Source organism: Lissotriton helveticus, chromosome 4_1 (genome assembly GCF_964261635.1).
Source record: "Lissotriton helveticus chromosome 4_1, aLisHel1.1, whole genome shotgun sequence".
In the NCBI taxonomy this organism is placed as follows: domain Eukaryota; kingdom Metazoa; phylum Chordata; class Amphibia; order Caudata; family Salamandridae; genus Lissotriton; species Lissotriton helveticus.
The window spans coordinates 1,906,525,269-1,906,540,514 of record NC_136063.1 but is presented as its reverse complement, the minus strand read 5'-3'; the positions used below and the strand labels follow the sequence as shown (position 1 = coordinate 1,906,540,514).

The window sequence follows — 15,246 nt, the reverse complement described above, 5'->3', positions numbered from 1 at the left end:
AACCCGGGGTATGCTTCCTGCAGATATCATGCAGTAGCCAGCATCCGATTCCAGGTGAGGGAGGGGAGCACATCAGCCAAGAGGCATACACCAAGTTATACTACTAATCTAGAGTATTCCCGAAGACGTGGATATACAATGCATGTGGAAGGCATCACTCCCAGATGGCAGTGGTATTATTCACAGCAGAGGCCAGGCGTTTTACAATGGCTATCGCATGCTAAAGTTGAACTCATTAACCCAAAAATGCCGTATTGTGATGATATCGCCCACTCTGCATACTCAATGACCTCTATCTTATCAGCTTGAGATTGACGTGTTCGCATCTCATCAACCGCTTTGCTATATGGTAATCGTTATACTTTATTATCAACCACCATGGGTATTTGAGCAGACTGCACAGTTGTGTACGTGGAGGACGCCACCCACAAAGTTACTGCCCTGGCATTGTTCCATTTACATTTGACAGCTTTGTCCCCCTGTCGAAAATTTACAATGAGATACTTTTAAGTACAATGTGTTAAACTGTTCATGTTATTGTACACAACAAATATCGTCTTGCCATCTCACGTGGAGCAATTTCAATAATATATGCCGTTCGATTCAATTCGTGTATTTTCTTGTACACAATCCAGTGGCGGCTGGTGGCTTTTGAAAGTGGTGAGGCAAAAACTAAACTGAAAATCTGTGCTTAGCATAGTGTGCCCTCTGCCTGGTGTTTTACTGCTTCTGTCATCGCATCCAGTTACATAATACAACAGGTAACAAGCCAGGACTATTGGCTTTGTCAATGGTAGTTAGCTGCATAAATTAACTAAGCAACTATGGCTTCGTTGCATATCATTTTGAAAATGCATCAGCTCTGAAATGATGAGAATGTGAAAGAAATATAACGAGCCTCTTCGAAGTGACATCAAAATTGTGTATTGTTTTATTATTATTGAGTATTTTATATGACGCGGTTGCCTCTTGCATAGTGGCACAAGAATCCTTTGTTTGTGCATTTTGAAAGCAGCGCGCCTTTCGCCTGGTTTTGCTTACGTAGTCTGTGGCATAAAATGTGCATATTTCTATGGTATCAGTCCACACTGAGCAGAACCAGCGCTGCGAGGCCTCCGGGTGGTTATGCGCTATATAAGTGGAATTTTTCATTTCATTTCATTTCACTGAGCAGAATCAGAACAGTTTAAGGCCAGTGCGTCTGACAACTTCCTTGCACCAGTGTGGAAATGTAAACAGACGAATTGTCAAAGCTGTCAATTCGTCTGCTTACATTTCTCACTCCCCAATTATTATTGAGCACTGAGCAGTCAGTTTTGCCTAGTGGGGCGCTGCCCCGTCGCCCCCTGTGGACCAGCTGCCACTGATGTTGTGTGCTGTCACACGGTATGCTTAGTAATATCCTTGTTATGTCTGATGGCGTGAGTTGATTTGGCGCATCTATGATGGCTACTAAGTCTATAATGTGGTCACTCAAACTCTAGAGAAATATTTATTCTGCCTAAAAGTACTTGTCCTCTCTTCATAATGACTTTGTGTTAACATATGGTTCAAGCAAGTGCAATACGTCTTCATTCACCTGAGTTGTTGATCAAACAGTATTGCTTATTCCCCCCTTGCCCCCCCAAAAAAAAAACAGTTTTTAGAAGCGATATTAGTGTGAGACACTTCCCCAGAATATCTCTTCTGCAGAAATCTGAAATTTTGCTAGCTTTCACAAAAGGAACACTAGAGCGCAAACCATTTGACTGAATTTTGGTATTTAGGCACAATTAACACCGACATTAATTGTTAGTTTACACAACCCGTCCTAAATATGCAACGTGGCTAACAAAGGATCTAAATATTGGATTCTAGTCCTGGTTATTCACTGCTGTTCTATTCACTGTTCTTTTGTTGGTGGTAAAACGTGGTGGAGGGGCGAAGGCACTGATCTGCCATCTCCTGTCATTCTTTAAACAAGCATTTGCAATGCAATAGATCTCGAATTTACGTGGGGTTGAGCTATTGGCATTGTCAGTGCCGGACTGGCTACCGGGCAGTTTGGAATGCTGCTGAGCTGGGGGCTGATTTCGTTCATGGAGACCTGCGTGTGCTAAACGAAATTCTTTTTGCTTTAATTATTTCGAAGCACACGCAGGTCTCCATGAACGAAATTAGCCCCCACTGCAGTGAAATCAGCCCCCAGCTCGGCAGCATTCCAAACTGCCCGGTAGTCAGTCTGGCCCTGGGCATTGTAAATGACAATGCCTGTTATATTTTGGTTTTTAAAACATGAATAAAAGGCATTGTCATTTACAATGCTAATAGCTTAAACTCTCCCAAAAGCGAGACCTATTGCATTGCAAATGCTTATTTTCTATAGTGAGACTCATGCGAATAAAGTTTGTATTATGGTTTAGATTTCATTTTCTGTCTTTTGACCCTCTGCTGCCGCTGCATCTAAACTGGTGTCAACATTTTTTACTTTGGATTTGTGTTTGAATTTTATCCTGGTTGGCTTTGCTGGACCTTTCCAAAATTCAGCTTTCCCCCAGTTTCATATTAGATGTAACCTCAACCAGGCACAATATGCATGTGCTCTCCCATCAATGCTCGAAAGAAGACTCTTGATTATAAAAACTTATGGCTAGGGTGTTGCTCCTGCTTTACAAATGTCCCTAATAGTCTCTTTCATGGACACACTTTTTTTTCCTTTAGCATTCAAATTTCTATATTCCGCAACGTACAAAGATGCTGGATTCGTAGAAGAAAAACTTTAAAATTGATTGTTTCACACATTTGTGTGTGATCTTTTCTTAATGGAAAGCATGCACAGTGAATCGAGGCACTTCCATAATGGAAATTACATCACAAGACTCGAACACCTAAGGCCTTTCGAGCTTTTAATCAGTTTCAGAGCTAAACTTTGAATGGATTATGAGTCCACGATGTAATGAGAAAGGTGTTAACTGAATGGATGCCTTTTTCTGAATATGAATTTCTTCATAAACATCTAGCTATTTTCACACTGTATATTCCTGAGTGCTTTTGTGTCATTTCAATTCATATAATTAAAGAGCACAACAAATCTCATGGCTGTCATGAAGTAAGGGCATAGTATTCATCAGTGGTATGGTCACGCCACTGTTCTCATGTTTGTCTGATATTGTTCTATGATTTAACGCCATCTCTTGTTCCATGTGTTAATGTCATCAGACAGTTTATTTTTGTTGCGCTTCTTGTTGTTCGAGATTCTGCAAGACAGAAAGTTTAGGGAATCATATCTTGCATCTTCCTTTTTGGTTGTTTATAGTTTATTTTCTTTCTGTTAGAAACAGTGAAGCTTCCAAAGCGATTGAGCTCCTAATACAGGAGGTGAAGTGGCATGCTAGCTAATAAGAGTTGTTGTTAAGACAAATAGCAATGGATTGACACCCTATTGATTAGCAGTGTGACTCAATAAATTACTTATTGGCGCATGTCCACATGCTCATTGATTGAGGTACTCATATTAGCTGGTAGCGGATCAAACTGCAGAGGTTGTTCTAAACCTGACCTGAAGTATTGATCCAGGCAACATTAGCAGCTTATTTGCTCTGTCCTTTCAGACAGGTCACAGAAACATCCATTTGCCACAGCATTCGTCCTCAAAACTGAGTCTGTCACACTTGAAAAGTCATTCATGGTGCTACAGCAATCCAGCCAGGCTCTAGGATGCTCATGGGCTGGGTGAAGTGTGCTGCACGTCACCTTAAGCTCAACAGGAAGGTTTACATTATAATTGTAAATGCATCAATATAGCGCTTACTACCCTAGATGAGGCAGCGAAGCACTTTTCAGCGAGTATCATGCTACTCTGGAACCCAAAAAGGATTAGTGGTGAATTAGTAGAGGGAGATATGAAATTTCGTTTCAGCGTAGGACATTTGAGTTTGTTATTTGGATTGAAAAAGAATAGTGGAGGAATAGAAGAGTGAAGGGTTTGCATATTGCTGAATTCGTACCTCTAATGCTGTGCAAGCTGCAAAGAAGCCCCAAATGTTCAATGCCTCGAGCTTTGGCTGATTGTCATGTTTCCTTTGGTTTGTTGAGCGTAGAGGCCGTCAATGTAATCTGTGCCACTTGTTCATCTTAATATATTGTTGCTGCAGAATAATTCCATCTGATGATCATCTGAGCATGTTGTCGTTTTTAAGGAAGGCAGCTGTGGGCCTCTTCTGTTAGACCCTCTAGTTGATGCTAGAGCAGTTGCCTGTGCCTCGTTGTGCTGGGGTGAAGTTTAGCTCTATGTGTTTTACTAGGTGGAAAGCCTCAAGCAAACCTGACAGTAGCTTCATAAACTAAAACGCTTTTCCATCATTGTGAAATTTCCACCAAATATATAAGAAATAGAGACGTAAACTTGCTCTTACTAAAGCATTTGCCAAACACCACAGCGCGTGCAGTGACCAACGTGCCTTTTCTAATTGTATCCGTCTTGTGTAATGTAAAGGTGGGTTTATAGAGCGCTGCCTGACACCTATGAGGGTATCCAACACGAGCACTCCACTGCTTATATTTCATGTTTCTTTTGTTGTTTAAGGTTTGTTTTAAGTATAACGAAAATGTGTTACCAATAGCACAACTTAAATCTTTTCAGTTCTCATTTGATAGGGTTTCAAGAGATTTTATAAATAAGTGCCATGCCAATCTTATAATTGGTTTGTTAAATTATCATGCAAACGTAATGTTCCCCTTACCCCACGGTCATGTAAGACAAGACTGTGTTTATTGAAAGTCTCCATACTTAGGCAGTACAGAACGAATGTATTTGTTCTAGGTTTAGAGAAAAACTATGATCAATTGTTTAGTGTCCAACAGTCAGACTCCATTTTTCAGCTACCTATTAAAGTGAACGTGCTGTTCAGAGTCATTAGGACACCAAGTAGGCCAATCAGATTGACGTTGAACAAAAGTATTCAAGAGAGTCATGAGCTAACGATTGATACACATTCAAAAAGAACTATAGATTTTTGTGAATAGTCTTCTTCTAGAAAGGCTTGCAGGAATAATTTAGGTGCAGCATGAGAGCCCATTGTAAGTTACTCCGCGTAGTCAATCAGAAAGGATAGCTTCCATGCAAAGGCAGCACCTTCAATTAAAACACGTGAGCAGTTGCAGCAGAATCCCACAGTCTAACATACAGAAGCTGCTGAGCTGTCCAGCATGACAAGAATAGTCCTGAGGGACGGCTATGAGCAGACCGTACCTGGCCGCAGGGTGTGGAAAAAGATTGGGGCTAGTGGAAGAAGCCAGCACCTCTGTGGTATGATGGTATAAAGAGGAATGCTGTATATCAGTGGATACGCGACTAAGAGATTACTTGTTCAAACGTGGTTATGTGATTTGAACAAAAGATTTGATTTTGCAGCAGCTATCCGAAGGCCTGTTGATGTACAACAGAAGAGAAGGATATTTCCCCATTGCTTTTTTTTTAATTATTATTATATTTTTTCTCTTCCTTTGCAGCACCATAACATAAGATTATTAAAGGAGCCAATCACACGTGATTGCATTTAGAATATGTTACATAAAGCTTATGTTCCAGGACACAGGGTATACATTACGTTTCAACTAAATCAGTGAATGAAATCAAGAGTTCTTCGTTAGCAAATCGGTTCTGTGGGTCATGCATTTACCGAGCTTTAAAATGTGATTTGCAAATGGTTGAGTTTTGAGTGGTGGTTCATGCCTACTTTGGCAGTGTTATCCAGTTTCTTCTAAAGCTAGAACCTAAAATGTACATTTACCTGATGTAATGTTATAGTAACCTAACAATAGGAGGGCACTAGGACCTCGAAGGCAGAGATCAGTTGCGGCAAGGAGCCGGAAAGGGAGGAGTCAGGTATATAGGGGTACAGATAGAGTCTGGGATGGTTGGAGCTGTGTGAGCTCCTGAGTATTGAGAAATTAATAAAACCTATTTACTCACCGAACTGAGCATTGCTCTTTATTGCATCGCCCCGACCTTACACCTAGCTGCTGCCATGAAATTAATCTGTGGAAAAGAAAACACAGTTATCTTGAATATGATTGACAATCCTGAATAGTTTGATGCCCTAAATGATGATGTTGAAGTCTGCCATGACAGAAAATCCTATTATGTTTTACGTGTCCATGTAATATGTTGGTGAAGAAAAGTCCTTGTACACTGTATCAGAACCATGTGCTAATATGTAAACCTAATTAGCTTAAGGAATATGTAAACCATCTATGCTTTAAGTCTAGGGAGGGAGGACAGTGGGTTATGCATAACGTCCACGTTCACATTTGACATAGTGTAAGATGAACCACTGCGGTAACAATACCAAGGCTTGCATGCTTGTAGAACCTGTTGCTTGAAGTAGTGTTGCTCCATTACTAGTTTTATGAATAGTCTCTGTGTCTGGAACAGGCTGATTTGATAAACTGCATCCACTAGAGGCCTGTTTGATGTTTTTATTACATATTAAATAATGATAATATGACAGTTGTTTAAAAAACAGAAAGTGCATAGTATTTCAGCCCCTCAGTCTAGGAGGCCCTATGAGCCAAGCACTTTACCATTATGAATGTTGTGGATTAGGTCTGCCTTACCCTGAGCTTTTTCATTAGAGCGTTGACATGTGTAGTAAATCCTGCTCTCCTTCCCTTCATGTTGAAGGTCACCTCGGCATGTTGATCATAATGAGCCTTGTACACCAGGGCTTCTCCTCAGCAGCCTCCTGGTGATGGACATAAAGCACCTTTAAATCTATAGCCTCCCACAAATTAAAGGGAATATGAGAGATGAAAACGAACACCCTAGATGTTTCATGTACTCTTTCAGAAATGCTGTACAGGAAGGGTTGTAAAACAATTGCAAGTAATGCAGCTATTACGTACTTAGACTCTCTCATTACACAGCGGTAGCGAATACAAGATACAAAGTATTGCTTAATAAGCAGTGAAAAAAACGAAACTTTTGTTTTTGTTGAAGATATTCTTTATGTTTCTGAGACCAGTCACCTGGTTGAGAATAGATTGTAAGCAATATGATAGCTCAATTTTTTCGATTTGCAAGCAATTTTGTCAGAATGTGCAAATATGAAATACATGTAACATTGATGTTTCGGTAAATTTCAGGCTGATTGCATTTGCTGATATCTGAAAGTTTTGCTTCTTTAAAACAGAGGGTGCAGTTCTTTCAAAGTACATCCAAGCCAAAGTGTGATGACTAAGATTTAAAATCTTGATTTTTATGTGAGTTCATGTCAAGAAGTGTAAGGTTTTACAGTGTTGTAATATCTTACTGAATTTAATAGCCATCCATCAGAGCAGTGAAACCTGGTACTTTTACTGTGAGAAAAGTGGATTATTAGTTGGATTGGTTGTGATACCTCACCAAGTAATAATAGCACTAATCTGTATCCAGGCCAGTTAGGTTTCTTCAAATCAAGCCTTAGCTCAGTTCTGGGTAGCTGTGGCACAGAGCAGTCAGGTTTAACTCAAAGGATAACAAGTGTAAAACATTTATCAGTACCAAAAAAATCAATATGTAAGAAATATGACACAATAAACACCGAAATGACAACAATCTGATGAAGGGAGCTGGAGTCATGATTTTCGCAAGATTGTCCTTCTCTGCAATTCAATACAACATTTTTGTTTTTAAAGTTTATAAATCACTACTTTACACTCAGTGGTAGTTAATGAGTGTTGGACCTAGGGAACCCCAAGTCACATAAGGTAGCTTGGCACTAAGTGGGTAGGCCTAACTCAAGGTACACTTGTTAAGTTTGCGTCAAACCCTTTAGTAACAAGACATCCACCACTCAAAAATAAGGACACTACACCAATTTAGGAAAATATGAGCTGTTTTATAAAAATATACTTTGCTCTTTCGTCTAGGATCAACCTTCAATTAATGCAGTGTAACACCATATGTCAAGCAAGGAAAGTATTACTCCTTCAACAGTTGCCCAATTATTACATTAATCAGTTTCCTTACATACGGCACATTATATTTATCTCCAAAGAGCAATGTTAGACTTCTCCAAACTTTACTGGACTTGACTTCTCTGAAGTGCTTATACTTTTTCCCCTTCTGCACCTTTAGCCACCAAGAAGGTACACAACCAGTGAGAGATGTCAGTGATACAAGAGATTTACATATGCACTAGCAACCTCTAAGAGGATCTTATAATTTTTCTTAGACAGTAGGTACTTTCAGCACTACTTCGACATTTGATCCAATCCCCAAATCCTGGTTCAGTGGCTGCTTTTCCTTGGACCTGTAATCAATGAGGTTTGCATCACCAAGCTACTCCCCACCTTCTAGGACACAGTAAAGGGGGAATAACGAACAGTGTATCTAGACTATTTTTACATGCACTAGTACTAATTTTTCCCTACACGGAAAGACCTTTTAAGAACCCCACTCCTCTGTCTCTCGAGGTGGTTAATCCCTAGGGGTTCAGTCTTCCCCCTTTTCCCACACTCTCCTTACTGTACTGTGGAGACTGCACTGCCCACGTCTCCGAGTGTCTGGGTTGTCAGGCGGCTCTACAGAAGTCCCGGCTGGCAGCTGCTGAATCTGTTTCCTCCCGCCCAGCCAGCCACCTGATCTCAGTGCTGGCGCGGGGAGGACCGGGGAATGACTCTCCTTCAATCGGGAACTGCTGTTGGGTCCTCCGCTTTCGGCCACACGATTCCGGGGCTGGCGCTGACAAGGCTGATCAACACTGACGAGCGCCGCTTCCGCTTCTCTCCTCCGGCCGGCTCCGCCTCACAGAGCCAGACGGCTCAACTGGGCATGCGCGGAGGTGAAGTGTCTCCCCGCTGGAGCCCGCGCTCTTCTGCCGGCGCTTCCCCCTTTCACTCTTCCCACTCCGGAACCAACGGAGGCATCACCAGGGCCGCTCCACACAGTGAAACAATCCTCTCACTACGCCTCTCCCCTCACCTCAGGTCCGGCGGCCACACCTCCGAACCTGCGCTGTTCACCTCACGCTGGCTCGAGAGCAGACCAGTTCGTTTCCACACCTCTCTTGCTCCCTCAGCGACCGCTGCTCCCCTCAGCCAGCAATCTGCCACGGCAGGTAAGAGGTGGGATTCCGTGGGGTTATATCGCCAGGGGAAATCAAGGGCAACTACAAGCAGAATTCCTTTAAGGAGCTAATCGAGGGGGGCCATAAAGAATCACCCTCAGTCTTAATCTTCTCTTCTTATTGGCAACGCTCTGCCCGAGCCTTTCTAAGGATTTTCCAGCTAGGCAGAGGACTGCGCTCCGCAGCGCCGCAGTCTCCTTCACCCACTCACACCCCTTTCTTCAAGGCTAGGGGTTGGTCAGGCGCCCAGGGTCTCCAGTAATCCTACGCAGCGGGGACAGGTCAAGTAACCCAAGGGAGGAAGGGTGGTGGATCAATAAGGCAGCGTCCTTAGACTGGGAGGTCAACCCTTTGACTATCCTACCCCCACCTTCTGCTACAGCCTGTCCTCCAGCTGACTCTCTCTGGTAAGACAAAATGGCTGACCAGCATTCCGCCTTATATAGGCTGACCCTCAGAGGTCCGGAAGGGACCAGAAGGTTCTGGAATGCCCTACTCTACCCTATGGGACAGGTCCCAGGTATGTCAGTTATGACAGTTGGTAGCCACCATTTTGTGACTCCAAGGGAATTCCTGTCTGGGAAGGCCTCTAGGCCTGAGGTGAAAAACTATGAGGGCGAAAGAGCACCTATCCCCTAGACCAACACCTTGAAAAATCTAGTGGACACAAAAATAAATAAAGGCATGAGGGGCAAAAAGGGGACAAAATAAATATTCAATTGGAGGGACTACGCAAAAGGTCAGACAGGTAAATGTAAATGTATGTATTGCGACTTATATAGCGCACGTATCACCCGAAGGCATCAAGGCGCTTGCCTTGGGAACCCGTCCTGGCTTTTCCCTGTGAGATAAACCCTACTGGGTATCCCCAGGGTGAAAGCCAGGCATCCCGCAGCGGGTGGGCCGCCGTAGTGGAGATTAAGCAACTATTGCCCAGAGTTGCAGCGTGGGACCCCATGATTAGAATAGGCACCGAGGCGAGAATTATCGAGTCCATGGACATTTTGGGCTCAGGACCCTGCCGCGTCGGGAATTGAACCCTGGTCCCGGGCCAGACCTCTGCATCAGGGTCTGCCGCTCTAATCAGTGAGCCACACTCCTCCTCCTAACAATGAGCATCAGGGGTCTGGGACAAAGTAAACGTTTTAGCCCAACAACTATCGAAGTCTGGGTCCGATGCAGCCGCCATATTGATCCTTGTCAAGATTTTGACTACACCTTTGAAAATATTTCTGATTCTTTTTCTTGGTGTTGGCAGGTTCCTCTTCAGCTTGATGTCAGTGTTGGACTCAACCTCAATGGACAGGTGAAGTTCAGCAGTCCGATGAAGAGCCTTGGTTCTCAATGGCTTTCAAGGCTACCCACAAACTGGAAAATAGTGGTAGTCTATGAGCCTCGGACTCTGTGTTAAAAACACATTATGTTTGGCTCTGAAGGTGTAGTCCTGAGGCAATAAAGAGTTCTATGAGCCTCGGACTCTGTGTTAAAAAAACATTATGTTTGGCTCTGAAGGTGTAGTCCTGAGGCAATAAAAAGTACACTTTAGCACTAGCAAAGGGTCTAGGATCTGTGAGGGGATATTGGTATCCACTCACTAGTCCTTGGCATGAGCTGGCACCACCCTTGTGGGCTTTCACCACAGGCTCACAACATGAGCAGCTCTTCTCTTTCTGAGGTCATGTCTTGGTTCAGAAGGGGCTACTTCTGAAGTCTTCCTTGGGGATGACTTTCTTTTTGAGGTCCACAGGTTCATCAGATGCAGTTATTCTTCTATTCTTTCGGAGTCCAGCAGTGTTCTGTGAAGGTAGCCACTGGTGCCACTTGTATGCCAATTTTGAGTTTGTGATTGGGGAAGACTGCCTAGCTAATGGGGCTAGAATTCCCACTGGACCACCCTGCTCGGTCGTACATAAGCTCCGGTGTGGTTGCACTGAACTATCCCATATTGAATCTCTCTGCCCAAATCCAAGATGACGAACCCCTCTTCCCTCGGTCAAAGCAATGGGCACATACCTAAGGTGTGTCCAGTATAATGACCCACCCCTCATGGAAACCGATTCTGCAACAGGTTTTCCCCTCTGGAAGAGATGCCAGCCTGTCTACCTTCACAAAGAGAAGGGCAGGCTGCTCTGTGACTCTCATTTCACAGGAAGGCAGCAGGCTGTCCTTGTTGATATTTGCTGTAATCAGAATGCACAGGAACTTTGGGACAAGAAAGTGATGACTTTCTCAAATCACCAGTCGACTTCAGCAACATTGGGGGTTTACTGTAACAATTAAATTGATACCTTGAAGCACTATATTTGGTGGTCCCAAATGGAAGTGTGCGCTTAAATGTTGGTATAGTGAAACTCCATATTAGCCAATGGGACTACTGATCCTATTACAGTGAAAACAACAAATGCAAGTTTTCACTGTCAGGATATATCAAATAAAAAAGGAACATGCTATTGTTATTAATATGTGGCACACTGCCTTATGGGCTACTCTAAGGCATTCCCTGGGTGTTGATTCATAAATATTAAAAAGAAAGGTTTTGACCTAGCTAAAGGGTTTATTTTGCCCTGTCGAGTTGGCACTTTAAAAGTTGCCCGACTGTACAGCAATGGCAGACCTAGAGCCATGTTTGCACTGTGTCACAGCAGTAGTGGCACAATCAGTGCTGAAGTCCGCCGGTGACATGTAACTTAAACTTACAAGGACTGGGTACACCTTGTAACATATACTAAGGACTCGTAGATAAGTTTTATATGCTAATTAGTGTTATAGAATTGTGAGGGGTCAAAGCACATGCATTAGAGCCTGGTCAGCAGGGTCAGGCTCTAATGCTCTAAGAAAAACAGCAGCAGTTAGCAAAAAGTGGGGGTGATCCTGCAAAAAAAGGCAATTTCATCACATTTACTTTCAGAGAGGAGAGATAAAAGTCCTGATATATAGAAGCAAATCGGTAAATGGGTCAGGCATTCACATCATTTCTTTCACTGAAGAAATGTGATGCCCCCGATGGAGAGATAAAAATTACCTATGCAGTAAAAAATGCAACTATGGTCATTTGTAGAGAATTGAGAGGCACTGGTTCTTGTCAGTAGTCTTTGGTCCATTCAGCTAAGCAAAGAAAACTTCAGACTGCATTTGTTGATATGGGAATCAATAAACCACACCAGTAAACCATACCTGATTTGTGTGAGGATAAAGGTATTGAGAAAAGTGTGCTGTGCATCAATGTATTTAGCTACAGTCTATCAGCCATACTAGTGCCAGTTAACAGTGCAGTATGTTACTGAATTAATACTCCATCCTTGAGAGGAGTGCCCTTCATCCACCCTCATTGAGATCGACAGAGTGCATATGACAAGCAGAGTTGCATTTAACGCTGTCCTGCCTTGTGGCCTCATAACCTGTGTAACACTTATAACTAGCCATGGAACTTTGAAAACTAGAACTTGTTGGTCATAACTAACCAGGCAAAGCTGTGGAATTCAACCTTTTGTTGGCTACCATGATGTTCAGATGCACTGGTCTCTTCTTTTGGCATAATGTCAGATCATCTAATTGTTAGACAGTGTATAAGGTAGATGATGGTACTATGGATTAATTTTTAGTCTGCCACACTTGATGGTAAATGGCCAGTTCAATGCAGGCTGGTGAGTAAAGTTTAGGAGGGGTGGAAAGGAGAAATGTCATATTAGATCCATTAATGCATGAACATCAATTGGATTATCCAGGCATTGCAGCTGCTTCCCCCTGGCTTATTCTTGGGTGTTTTTGGCACTGCCTTGCTAACCATTCATTCAAGAGTCATGAATGCAGCAGCATCCAGGAAGGTATACTGGGCTGTACGAGCACTGCTTGATTCTGTGGTTTCTTGTGCATCTGCAAGCCTATCAGAGCACACTGTATTTTTTTGAGAAGTTGAGAATAGAAACATGGGTCAACCTTGTAATGTGATCAGAGACACAGGGTGTGATGTCACTTCTGATTCCCCTGCATTTTCATGAGTCGACATCAGTGACAGGTCCCCCGCGAAGGTGAAGGAGTGTCGCCCCACTGCTTTTAAGCAGTGTAACTAAGGAACAATAAAATTAGAATAATGTGATGTTATTATTTTATTATTTACATCTGCTTTGCAGGTGGTGGGTGGGGCTGCTCTGCTCTCAGAGCGGGGCTGGGAGGAATAAGTGGTTTGCCCACTCCTAAGTGCACAGTGATGCCTTGACCGGCCCTCTCGAGCCGGCCAAACCGCCATGCGCACTTTCCATGTTCTCCATGCAGGCTGCATTACAGCCTGCATGGAGAACATGCCCAGGCTTCTAGTTCTCATTTGAGCGCCGAGCCACGGCGCTCAGACCAATCACAATGCTGCACTGCAGCGTTGCGGTTGGTCAGGGGAACCTGGATGCTTATCAATCACAACGCTGCATTGCAGTGTTGTGATTGGTCCGAGGATCCTGGCAGGGTTTCCTGGTTCAGCTGAGTCCGACGGAGGAGAGACACTGGATCTGGCGATAAGGTAAGTGGTTTAATTTTATTTTTTACATCCCCGCCCCACTAGCCCTGATCCGTGACAGCTGCAACTGGTCGACATCCATGCATTAATTAATTTTGTATTTACAATAGTTTATCTATTAAACTGCTTTGTAAAATATCTTTTCATTAATGTATCCTAACTCATGTGAATCTCTTACATTAAAAAATATTTTTGCATTTTATATGTCAACAGCTGAATGAGGAGAGTTATGCACAGTTACACTAACAAGGAAGCATGCACATTTTTATTAGCTTCTACATATCATAGATTTTTCACATAAAATAGAGGCATATGGTGAAGAAATTGCCACACCAAGAAAAACGTCTGTTAGCAATTCATCATTTTAAGACATTAATAGAAGCTGCTTCGCGGTACCATTCTGGTTGTAATGTCTGTTCCTTTTCGTGATCTTTCGCTGCATCTTTTAATGACAAGGCTGTGCGAAAACATGTCAGCGCTTTCAGACCACTGAACTGCTTTGCAAACCTTCTCCACCCACATTGTCTCTGCGGTGTGTAATTTAACACCTGCACGTTCACACCCTATTAAAATAATAATTTCATGCTTGATCAGCATTGTGCGTGTTGCAGCCTGCCTTTAATATCAGGGGAATTTCATTGCAATAATCTGGTTTCATTTTAGAAAGAAAAAAATGTTGCACTAAATTAGAAAATTCAAGTTATTGCTTACATATTTTGTTAGAAAGAAAGCAGGAATAAGAGCTTTTGGTAAATGTGACTTTTATTCAAATAACTATCTACGCATTTTGGCATGATCAAGTCCTTGTATGACAGAGTCGATTGGCAGACCACCATCTGTGTCGATCTGACCAAGAGAAATCTTAAGCTGTCTCACCTGCCTCATGTTTTCCCAAAACTTATAAAAATAATATATGGACATATGGGGCTTCAAGTCAATCCGCTTTATCCATTTGGGGGGAGGGGTACACAACTACAACTCGAGCTGCTGGACAGAATTATACCAAATTTGGCTGAGGGATCTATTTTGTTCCGCAGAGCAGATCATGCTTTTTGTTATTTGATGTAAATCCGTTCAGTAGCTGTTGAGAAATTAAAGGAAATCCAAATTTGTATATCTAGGGACGCAGAGCCTCTGAGGATCCGACAATCCCCCTGCTAAAATTTGATTGGCTACCAACATTTCAACCAGGAAGTGTTGGCAGTCATTTTAAGACACGGCCTCCACCTCCAGGGTAAAAATTTTTTTTTTTTAGTTTTTTCGCTACGTAATGGCAATGAAGACACAAATTTGCTGCAAACATTATTTTTAAAAACAAGCTTGGTCTCCCGCACTTGTTTTTTATGAGACCCCCGGGTGGGCCAGGTACCGGGGGTATTTTTTTAGAAAAACAGGCAGGCGGATAGGCTCCCCCTCCTTGGGCTGTTAAGAGCTCCAGAGACCACCACCTCTTTTATTAAAATATTGGAGTGGGGCCACACGGGGACCATGGAGGCATCCAGGCTCCCCCTGAGGTCCCCAGCACTGCTGACTGGATGCCCTGCTCCAGGGCACCCAGCATTCCAAAGCCAGGCCCTGGTCCCCGGGGCTGAAATTGGCCCCAGGATGGAGCGGCGTGGTCCCTATTGACTTATGACTGGGCCCAGAGGA

At 43.0% G+C, this 15,246-nt stretch overlaps 1 protein-coding gene across 1 annotated transcript in view; it reads left to right on the top strand.

Annotated features, from left to right (window-relative positions):
• The window catches only part of HS6ST2 (heparan sulfate 6-O-sulfotransferase 2), a 925,206-nt gene that overhangs the window by 524,400 nt on the left and 385,560 nt on the right, over positions 1–15,246 (top strand). The gene's annotated exons all lie outside the window — the stretch shown is intronic.